The 9,402-nt window shown below is 42.9% G+C and overlaps 1 protein-coding gene across 1 annotated transcript in view; it reads left to right on the top strand.

The window, feature by feature from the left end:
• Window positions 1–9,402, top strand: part of DHRSX (dehydrogenase/reductase X-linked) — a 298,040-nt gene that overhangs the window by 20,627 nt on the left and 268,011 nt on the right. The window lies entirely within an intron of this gene.

The raw sequence follows: 9,402 nt of genomic DNA, 5'->3' as shown, positions 1-9,402 counted from the left end.
TTCTAATTTCTACTGCTGACTGGCAGCTACAATCCACAGGAGTGCGCTCAGATGCTGTTGCATGCAACACAAATCTACCTGTGGATTATAGCTTCTAGTTAAAATTGGGAAGTCTTGCTAAAAAAAAATTTCACATTTCTATTCAGCCAGAATGGCTGTGTACATCTTTTCAACCAAATTGTGTCTTAAGGGCTTATTTACATTGGTGTATATTGGTCAAATTTTCACGCCCGACCGATATACGCTTCCATCTAAGCAGTTCCCCTCTTCCCTCCTCACTGGCTCTCTGCCTCTCTTCTCCATTCTTTGCAATGGGAGGGGATGAGGCGGAGCTAAGCTTCACTCTGTCCCACCCACTCCTATTGCTGGCTATGGACAAGGGGAGGGGGTGGGAGTTTAGCTCCACCCCATCCTGCCCCCTCCCATTGCAAACCACTTGGAGGGGAGGAGAGAGACAGAGAGCCAGTGAGGGGGAGGGAAGGCGGGAACTGCTCAGATGGAAGCGTATATTGGACAACCGTGAAAACTCTGGCCGATATATACGCTTGTGTAAATAAGCCCTTAAGCAAATGTGTCAGGTGATTTATGCTGCCCTTTCTGATAGCAGGATATGATGGAGGGAGAGCTCAATGATATATGTGGATTTAATCAGGAGCAGGATTTTTGAGTAAAGGTACATGCAGGTGTTTAAAAAAAAGGGAAAAAAGAAAAGTTGCCCCCGAGATTCTCAGGCAAAACTCTGATCAGACAGCGCATGCGTGTGCTGTCTGATGTGCAGAACGCTACACATTGAAGTGCTATCCTTAATCTTGTCTAAAAATCAGGACAAGAATAGGACATGGTGTGATTTTGCTCAATACATGATCACTATATCATCCCAGACAAGTGTCTGTCCAGCTTCTGTTGGAAGACTTCCATTGAAGCAGAACTCACCACCTCCTGTTGCAGCCTGTTTCAGGCATTGATCATCCTCACTCTCAGAAAGTTTTTTTTCTAATATCTAATCTGTGTCTCCTCCCTTTCAGTTTCATCCCATTGCTTCTGGTCTTTTCTTGTACAAATGAGAATAGGGCTGATCCCTCTGCTCTGTGACAGTCTTTCAGATATTTGTAGACCGCTATTAAGTCTCCTCTCAGCCTCCTTTTTTACTCAGACTATTTGTCAAAGTACAAAAAGCTTGTGTGCATACACCCATTCCAATGAATGAGTGCTATTCCCATCCAATTTTCAGACTTGTTTTTTGGTCGGAAAGGCGGACGGGAAAGGTGCCAGTGTGCATGTACCCTAAAAAGCAGACTAAATCCGGGACACCGATTAGCGCGGTGTCCCGGGCGACGCATTAAGGTGGTAGAATGCTCCTATTGATTTCAATGGGGCCTTGCAGAGATGTGTCAGAAGCGTGGTGAACGCATGCGTGAGAGTGGCCTAAGAGTCCTGCTTACTCATCCACACAGCATGATTGACAACCTTCTGTGTGCATACTCTGATGGAAGAAAGCTGTCAATTGCTGTGGATGGGGTAATCAGGACTCTTGGGCGTCTGACTGGATTTGCTCTTCCTTTTACTCAGAAACCTTAATCCAAAGCCTATAGAGATATATCACAAGGCTCTGTTTCTCTCTCCCTATTAGATGCTTAGGGTAGCATAAATCACTAGACAGGTTTGTTTTAAATAAAAAAATGAAGCACCTTCAGGCTGCCTGTCCACGGGTGATTTTTCACTGCGTTTCCCGCGGTGATAATGCGGTCGCTGGAAACGTAGTGAATGCTTTCCATAGGCTACTATGAAAAGCGCAGCACCGCTGTCCACGAATGGAGAATCATAGCGATTTTCCGCTTGCAGGATTTAAATCGCAGCATACTGCGATTCTCTGCGGTGAGCCTATCTGTCAGCTCTCCTCTGCTCCCCGGCGGCTCCCGTGGCGTAGATCTGCCGCGGGATAGTGCTACGCCCATGGATAGGAGGCCTTATGCTACTGTATCCTACAACAACCAAACCTGGTTCTGAAGTCACTCTATCCTCCATTAGGTTTCTTGCTAGGCATATTAAATTTAAGTAAAACGTGGGGTAGATGTAAGGAAGTATGACTGACTGTACAATCGGGTTACACAGGGTTTGTTACCATGTAGAGCGAGTAGCCTGCACAGTAGCTGCAGATAGAAAATGAGCTGGAAATATTGAACCCCTTCCCACTCTGTGCTGCACACTTATGGTAGTGGTGAGATATAGTTTACACGCAGCACTGTAGATGTACAACGTGTGAATGGAGCAGACTCCTACTCCTACTCCATCCACAGTAGGTGTTAGCAGTAACATACAGCTACCACCCTGCTGCAATGGCCAGGATCGAAGTTAACTCATTTTGGCCACTGCGCTGGTTTTACAGAAAGAAGGGGCTTTCTCTAAGACAATCGATACTCATACAGTGTCATTCTGCGTTGCATATGGGTTACTGTGACAGCCGGAGGCCTAACAGAAGCCCCCATTCTGCCATTTACAAGCTCTTATTCTAAAGCAGGGCCAATTAGACTGTCTGTAAAACATTATCAACAAAAGTATTGCAATGTATTATTGAAGTAATGAAAAGATCGCATGGAGTCCCAAAATGAAACTAAAAAATAATGTAATGGTAAGATTGGTTAGAAAGTAAAACATAAAAACAAAATTAAATTGGTATTGAAGCATATGTAGCACGTACTATAAAGTGTGTGAATTTAAAAAAAGCTGGAATATCTTTGTTCTTTCCAAAAAAAAGAATCATGCAAAGAGTAAGCCTTCATACAGCTCTGATGGTAAAATGTAAATATATCATGATGGGTCCTGGAATGCAGCAACGCACATATTATTTTGTATTTAAAAAAAAAACAAAAAAAAAACTTATGTTGAGGTAGTAAAGCATTTGAAGAAAAAAAAACTGCACACATTTAGTATTGTTATAATCGTAATGGCTTGCAGAGAACAACCGAAGAACAATGATTAGGCGCACTGTGGAAATTAAAGGGGTTGTCCCGCGGCAGCAAGTGGGGTTATGCACTTCTGTATGGCCATATTAATGCACTTTGTAATATACATCGTGCATTAAATATGAGCCATACAGAAGTTATTCACTTACCTGCTCCGTTGCTAGCGTCCCCGTTGCCATGGTGCCGTCTAACTTCAGCGTCTAATCGCCCGATTAGACGCGCTTGCGCAGATGGGTCTTTTCCCTTCGGCTCAGTTCGGCAGCAGCGGCGTTCTGGCTCCGCCCCCTTGTACGCGTCATCGCGTAGCTCCGCCCCCGTCACATGTGCTCAGCAGCTGACACAAACAGCCAGAGCCGCGGAAGCAGGTGAGTACGCGCTGGTCCCGCTGCGAGAATAGTCGCAGCCGGATCCGACCCGGCCGTCTGCAGGCGGCCTTACCCATCTATAGACAAAAGACATCATTGTACATGAAATTATATTGCCAACATTGTTGCAGACATTTCCACAAATGTGCTGTACTCGTAGGTTTCTTTGCACTCACCCTTCTGTCCAGATTATCCCAAACAAGCTCAGTGGGGTTTAAGTCTGGAGACTGTGCAGCCCATTCCATTCTCGGAAGCCTATTGGTTTTTCTTGTCTTCTTAAGTAGTTCTGATTTGACTTAGTGGTATGTTTTGGATCGTTGTCTTGCCATAATATGAACCCCTGACCAACTAGGCGTACACCAGAAGGTATTGCATGGCACATCAAAATGCTGTGGTAGCCCTTTTGTCCAGTGTGCCAGTCACCACAAGCTGCCAACTCTAGCAAATCCCTTTGCTTGGAACCCTGGCAAAGGGCAGATTATACCCGGTTGCATAGGCTCCCAGCCCAGAATCTGGTCCAACCTCCGTGCCTCTGAAATCTATCCGTTACATGGAAGATTGGCACTGGATCTTGACCCATTTTTTATGGAACTATTTTTTTCTCTAGGAAACGGATACAAACTGATCCGCCTATCTGCATAGAGGTCGCCGGAACGCCTGTTTTACATTAGGCCGACCATACACCAATATCCAGACTATAAAAATAAATATAAATGTCTGGTACTTTATCTGCATTAACCTCTCTAGATTAAAGGGGTAACTCAAATTAACATTGGTTTCCCATCTCCTTTCCACTTCCACTCATTACGTCTTGGGGACCTTTTGAAAGGAATACTTTTAATGTTTTTTCTTTTCGTGTGTCCTATACAAGACTTGTTGGTGAAGTCTTTAATACATATCTATTAAACGTTATGTTTTAGAGTTGATTTGAATCCTGACAGTGAAACCTTTTTCAGTTATCTAGTTGATTCTCCTGCTTCTGTGAAATAATTTGCTTTCTGGGCTGCAGCGCAGCTGTCCTTTATATTTTCCCTGAAAAAAGCCCTTTGGTGGTAAAATCATAAATTCAGACTACTGTTGTGTTTCAAGTTAAAATTTCAGAACATTCTTATGTTTTTATCTTACTTTTGAACCATTTCACGTTATTTGCTGGACTTGAACTATGCTTTTTTCAAAAATACCCGGTAAAATTGGTGTTCTAAAACTTTTGACCCATAGTATATCATATGCATGGCATATATTCACCACTCCCTCCTGTGTCCCATTCTGCTGCTCTGGATCTCCCCTCTGACATTAGGTTTACCGGCTTTCTCAGCCTGTTCACAGGAAGTTACAGGTACTCAATATGCTGAGCTCTGTTGTTGGCTGCAGCGCCTGTGACATCCTGTAAAGCAGGTGGGACTGCAGCTAGTAAACAAGCATCGGTGTGGAGGACTGAGCAGTGCTGTGGGGCACAGTGGGGAGAGGTGAGTATATGCCTGTTACTTTACCAGCCACATGTAGTTGTCACTGAAAGCGGCCGGCTTACAGGATGGTTGGTCCACTTGGAATTTTCCTGGTGAAGTAAACTGCTGATCTGCCCCTGCGGGCCACATTCATAGCCATCCTGGGCCACATCCCTGCCCTAGGTAAAAGTGAAATAAAGACAAATTCTTCAAGGTTATGTATTCCGTAAATCTATTGTATAATTCTGGTATATCATGTTTTACATGTAAATGTATGAGCAGGATTTCAAGAAAGATCTAAGTGATTTTTGCATTTCTCTACAGTTACTTCTACTTTTTTAAAATTGCTCAAAAGAAATCAACCTGGCTGTAGTTGATACTCCAAGTAATTCAGTCTTCTGGACATTCAATTATATATTTTTAAATGAGTATACAGGCGTTTTAAATCAATCTAAACATATCTATGACCCGCTCTTGGATTTTTGTTTGTTTTAGCATGTGTGTGGTAATTACCTGATATTTTTCTTCAGGAACTCCCTTCTCCCTTCTTAATGAGAGTCCCAGAGGTCAGACTCCCACCAGTCAGAAAGTTAGTTGGCCGCTATCGATAGGATAGGGGATAACTTATCGTGTGGGCCAACTGCTTTAAGGTCATTATAGAAGAGATTTTGGCATCGCTACGGTACACTTGCTTTTAAGCACTCCATTCCTACAGGAAAAGCCATCTGCAGTGTGTAGGTGTGAGAAGCGGGACTTGCTGGGCGTCTGAGTCCTGGAAGCATTTAAACAACTTTTTACATGAATATAAGAATCAAATGCTAAGACCAATATATCCTTAAGCCCAATGCCACCCCACTGTCTCATACTGCCCTCAGGTTAAGTAACATTGAAAACTTGACAAATCCATCTGTGAGCTCACATGGGCGTATGGGGGCTGCATATTACGCAGTCCTAAAACCCTATTAATTTACATTGGGCCATGCGGACATCATGTTCTTCACACTTGTCTGAAAAAAATGCAGTAAATCCTATTTTGGTGTGTATTATGCGCATTATAGGCTGTGGGTGTTAAAATCTGCAGTAAATATGCATGTTACATGTGTATTCAACTGTGTATTACGCAGCCCCCATACGCCTGTGTGAGTGAGCCCTTAATGTTGGGCTGCATCTAGGTCTACTTTCTTATAGCTCTGAGTTGCACAATGTGAGCTTTACCAGTAGTCCATTACTGAAAATGAATCTTATGCAAAAGTTATACTATAGATTAGGTTTTAAAAGGTCTGATGATCAGTGAAGGTCCCAGCCTCTAGTCTGCTTGAGAAGGATGCCACAAGGTTTGCACACCTGGATTTCGGCGTTTTCTTCTATTCTCCAATGCAGATCCTCTGAAGCTATCAGGTTGGATGGTGACCAGCTGTGGAAGGCCATTTTCAGGTCTCTCCAGAAATGTTGCCCATCCACAATACTCAGAGTTGTCCTTAAAGCCATTTCTGTGTTTTCTTGGCTGTGTGCTTAAGATCATTGTCTTGTTAAACGGTGAACCTTCTGCCAAGTCTGCGGTCTCTTGCGCTCTGGATTAGGTTTTCATTAAGAATATATTTGTGCTTTGCTCCATTCATCTTTTCATTAACTCTGACCAATCTCCCTGTCTCACCCAATGAAAAACACTCCCGCATGATGATGGCACCACCATGCTTCACTGTAATTATGGTATTGGGCAAGTGATGAGCCGTGTCTGGTTTCCTCCATGCATAATGCTTAAAATTGAGACCAAAATATTCAATCTTGGTGTCATCAGACCAGAGAAACTTGTTTCTCAGTCCTTTTAAGTGCATTTTGATAAATTCCAGGCAGGCTTTCATGACTCTTTTACTGAGTAGAGGCTTCTTTCTGGCCAATGCCATAAAACCCAGATTGCTGGAGAACTGAAGTGATGGTTGACCTTTTTGGAAGTTTTTCCTATCAGCAAGGAGTATCTTTTGGAGCCCAGTCAAAGTGGCCATTGGGTTCCTGGTCACCTGTCTTAGTTAGGCTCTTCTCCCCTGATTACTTAGTTTGGTGGGTCAACCAGCTCTAGGAAGAATCCTGGTTGTTCCAAACTCATTCCATTTAAGAATTATGAAGGCCACTGTGATCTTGGGAACTTTCAGTGCAGCAGAATTTTTGTGTAGCCTCCAGATCTGTGACCTCGGCACAGTGCAATCGTGTAATGAGATCAATTAGGTGGAAATTTCTCATTTATTTGGTCAAATGGACAACCAGCATTAGAAAATGCATTTCAGGGCAAAACCCCTCCTGAAATAAATACTAAAACAGTTGGAGACTTGAGGTCCAACTGAACTGATGAAGGGGTTTAGGCAAATAAGGCCCCATGCCCACAGACAGATTTTGGCTGTAGAATTCACAGCCAGACGCCTGCCGTGAATTCCGCAACAATGTTCATCCATAGATATGCTATGTTACAAGATTCTTTCCTCTCCACAAGTGGAAATTAACAGTGATTTTCCGCTCACGTGGCAGAATCATGGTAGCATGCTTTATTTGGTGCGGAAAATCGCATGGATGGCTGCCATTGCAGTCAATGCAAGCTGTCCGTACCATGGCACTTCCGCAGTGAGCACAGCAGAAGTATCATGGGAATCTGTGTCATAGCCCAACGTCTGCTCGCCGACCGAAATGCTTGCGTTCACTCACGCCCACTTAGGTGTACCTGTTTGGCAGCATCCCTTTAATATCTTGCTTACTCCAAACCTTTTATGGCTTTTACCCCCGCTCTGGGCCACCATACGAGTTTTGCTCTGCCCCTTTTCTCCGATCTCTCTCACACCTTCTCCCGCCGCTCACCCCCGCCGCCCCCCCGAGCACGCTCCGACCAGTAAGCAGTTACTCGAGAAGAGCGATGCTCGCTTGGGTAACTGCTGTATCGGAGCGTGCTCGCTCATCTCCATTCAACACCTAAATCGGATCTGTCACCAAAGTATTCTGCCCTATGTAAGGTCCGCATACTACATGGACAAGTCCATTCTCTTAGCCAAAATAGCACAAACAAAAATAGTGCTTTTTGGCTAATATTTATGAGGGGAGCACCGCTCCCGATACTCATTGATGGGTATGTGTGCTTCAAAGACATGTTGGGTAACTTTTGGTGTTTGCTGTTACAGACCTCTCCTATATATACTGAATGATATTTGATGTTGCATGCCTTTTAATGAGAACAGCTTCTGTAGATACTCTACAGGGTATGCAAGTGCTTGCAGTTCTAATGATCTCTTCTTAATGTACTTGGCCTCTGAGCTAAACTTGGTTTACTATTCAGGCTGATGCATAAAATAAAACATTTATGTGGGTCTGAAATAGTTTTTGTTTTGATCCTTGTGAATACTATTCATTTTATTAAGAAGGCAGTAAGATTTAACTACTGTAATAGAATAGGAACTGGATTTAACATTTTAACCCAGTGCATTAATGGAATGTCATGGCTCACATGTACTTAGTGTGAGCTGCCCTACTTTTATGGTACAGGAATGATGCTGGCATTCCTCACTAATGGCTGTGATTGAAGATCCTGATCCCACATGGTTTAACCTCTCAGATGTCCTGTTAAATACTGTCTGCGGTACCTAAGTTGTTAACAGAGGGAGGAAGCTCGCCCTGTTAGCCCAATTTTTTGATTTATTTTTTTTTTGCTGCGATGCAATTGTGGCTTACTTATGGCTTGTCATGGCAGCTGGAGGTCTCTGTGTCTGCCATGACTGTATAATCTATAAATGGTGATAATGCACTGCAATACAGCAGTATTTTAGTGTATTATTTGTGCGATCAGAAGATCTATTTCAGTATATTGGGAGATCACTTGTTCAAGTCCCTGCTGAGACTTGTACATTTCTATGTTTTTATTTTACTTTTTTTTGTGTAAGTTAAAATATTAAAAGATAAAAGCTTTTTAATGATGCTTTGTTTTTTTTTAATTTTTGTAAAAAAATACATACTTTATTTTCCCCAAATCCATAAGGACCGGTTAAAATGATGGCATTATTTGTCCAGGAAAGATTAAACTGTTTCTAAAAATGCCAAAATGCTTCTTTTTTTGTGTTTTATTCTGTTTCTTAGAGAAAAAAAAAGGAAGGTTGAACAATGACTTTGGCCGTGACATGGGACAGGGCCCTTTTTACATGGAACAATTGTTGGGCGCGCAAATGCACCCAACAGTTGTCCCAGCAATAATTTCTTCTGAGCTTTTAAAACTGAAGCAATGATTGCTCTATGAATGGAGGCGGAGAGGGCCAGAGAGCATTCTGACCCTCATGCCTCCATTCACAGTAAACAGGCAAGCATCCCATTTGGGTAGAATAGAGTATCTTGTCTGCGCTGTATGTGCTGACGCAAGATTTCTGAGTTCCGAGTGGAGCTTGTATGACAGCAACTACGTCATCCATGTCACAGAGGGCTGGAGAGACGGACTGTGCTGGAAAAAAATGCAGCTAAGGAAGCCGGTCCACCTTCCCACTGGGATACTTGGCTACATTTACATACGGCACAGAGGTTTTAAAATCATAATTATGCGGATATGCTTATATATATATATATATTTTTTTTTTTTTTAAACTTCTCTTGTCGATTTTGCATATT

Source organism: Eleutherodactylus coqui, chromosome 4 (genome assembly GCF_035609145.1).
Source record: "Eleutherodactylus coqui strain aEleCoq1 chromosome 4, aEleCoq1.hap1, whole genome shotgun sequence".
Taxonomy (NCBI): Eukaryota; Metazoa; Chordata; class Amphibia; order Anura; family Eleutherodactylidae; genus Eleutherodactylus; species Eleutherodactylus coqui.
Note: the sequence above shows the minus strand (reverse complement) of the source record. Positions and strands in the feature narration are given on the sequence as shown.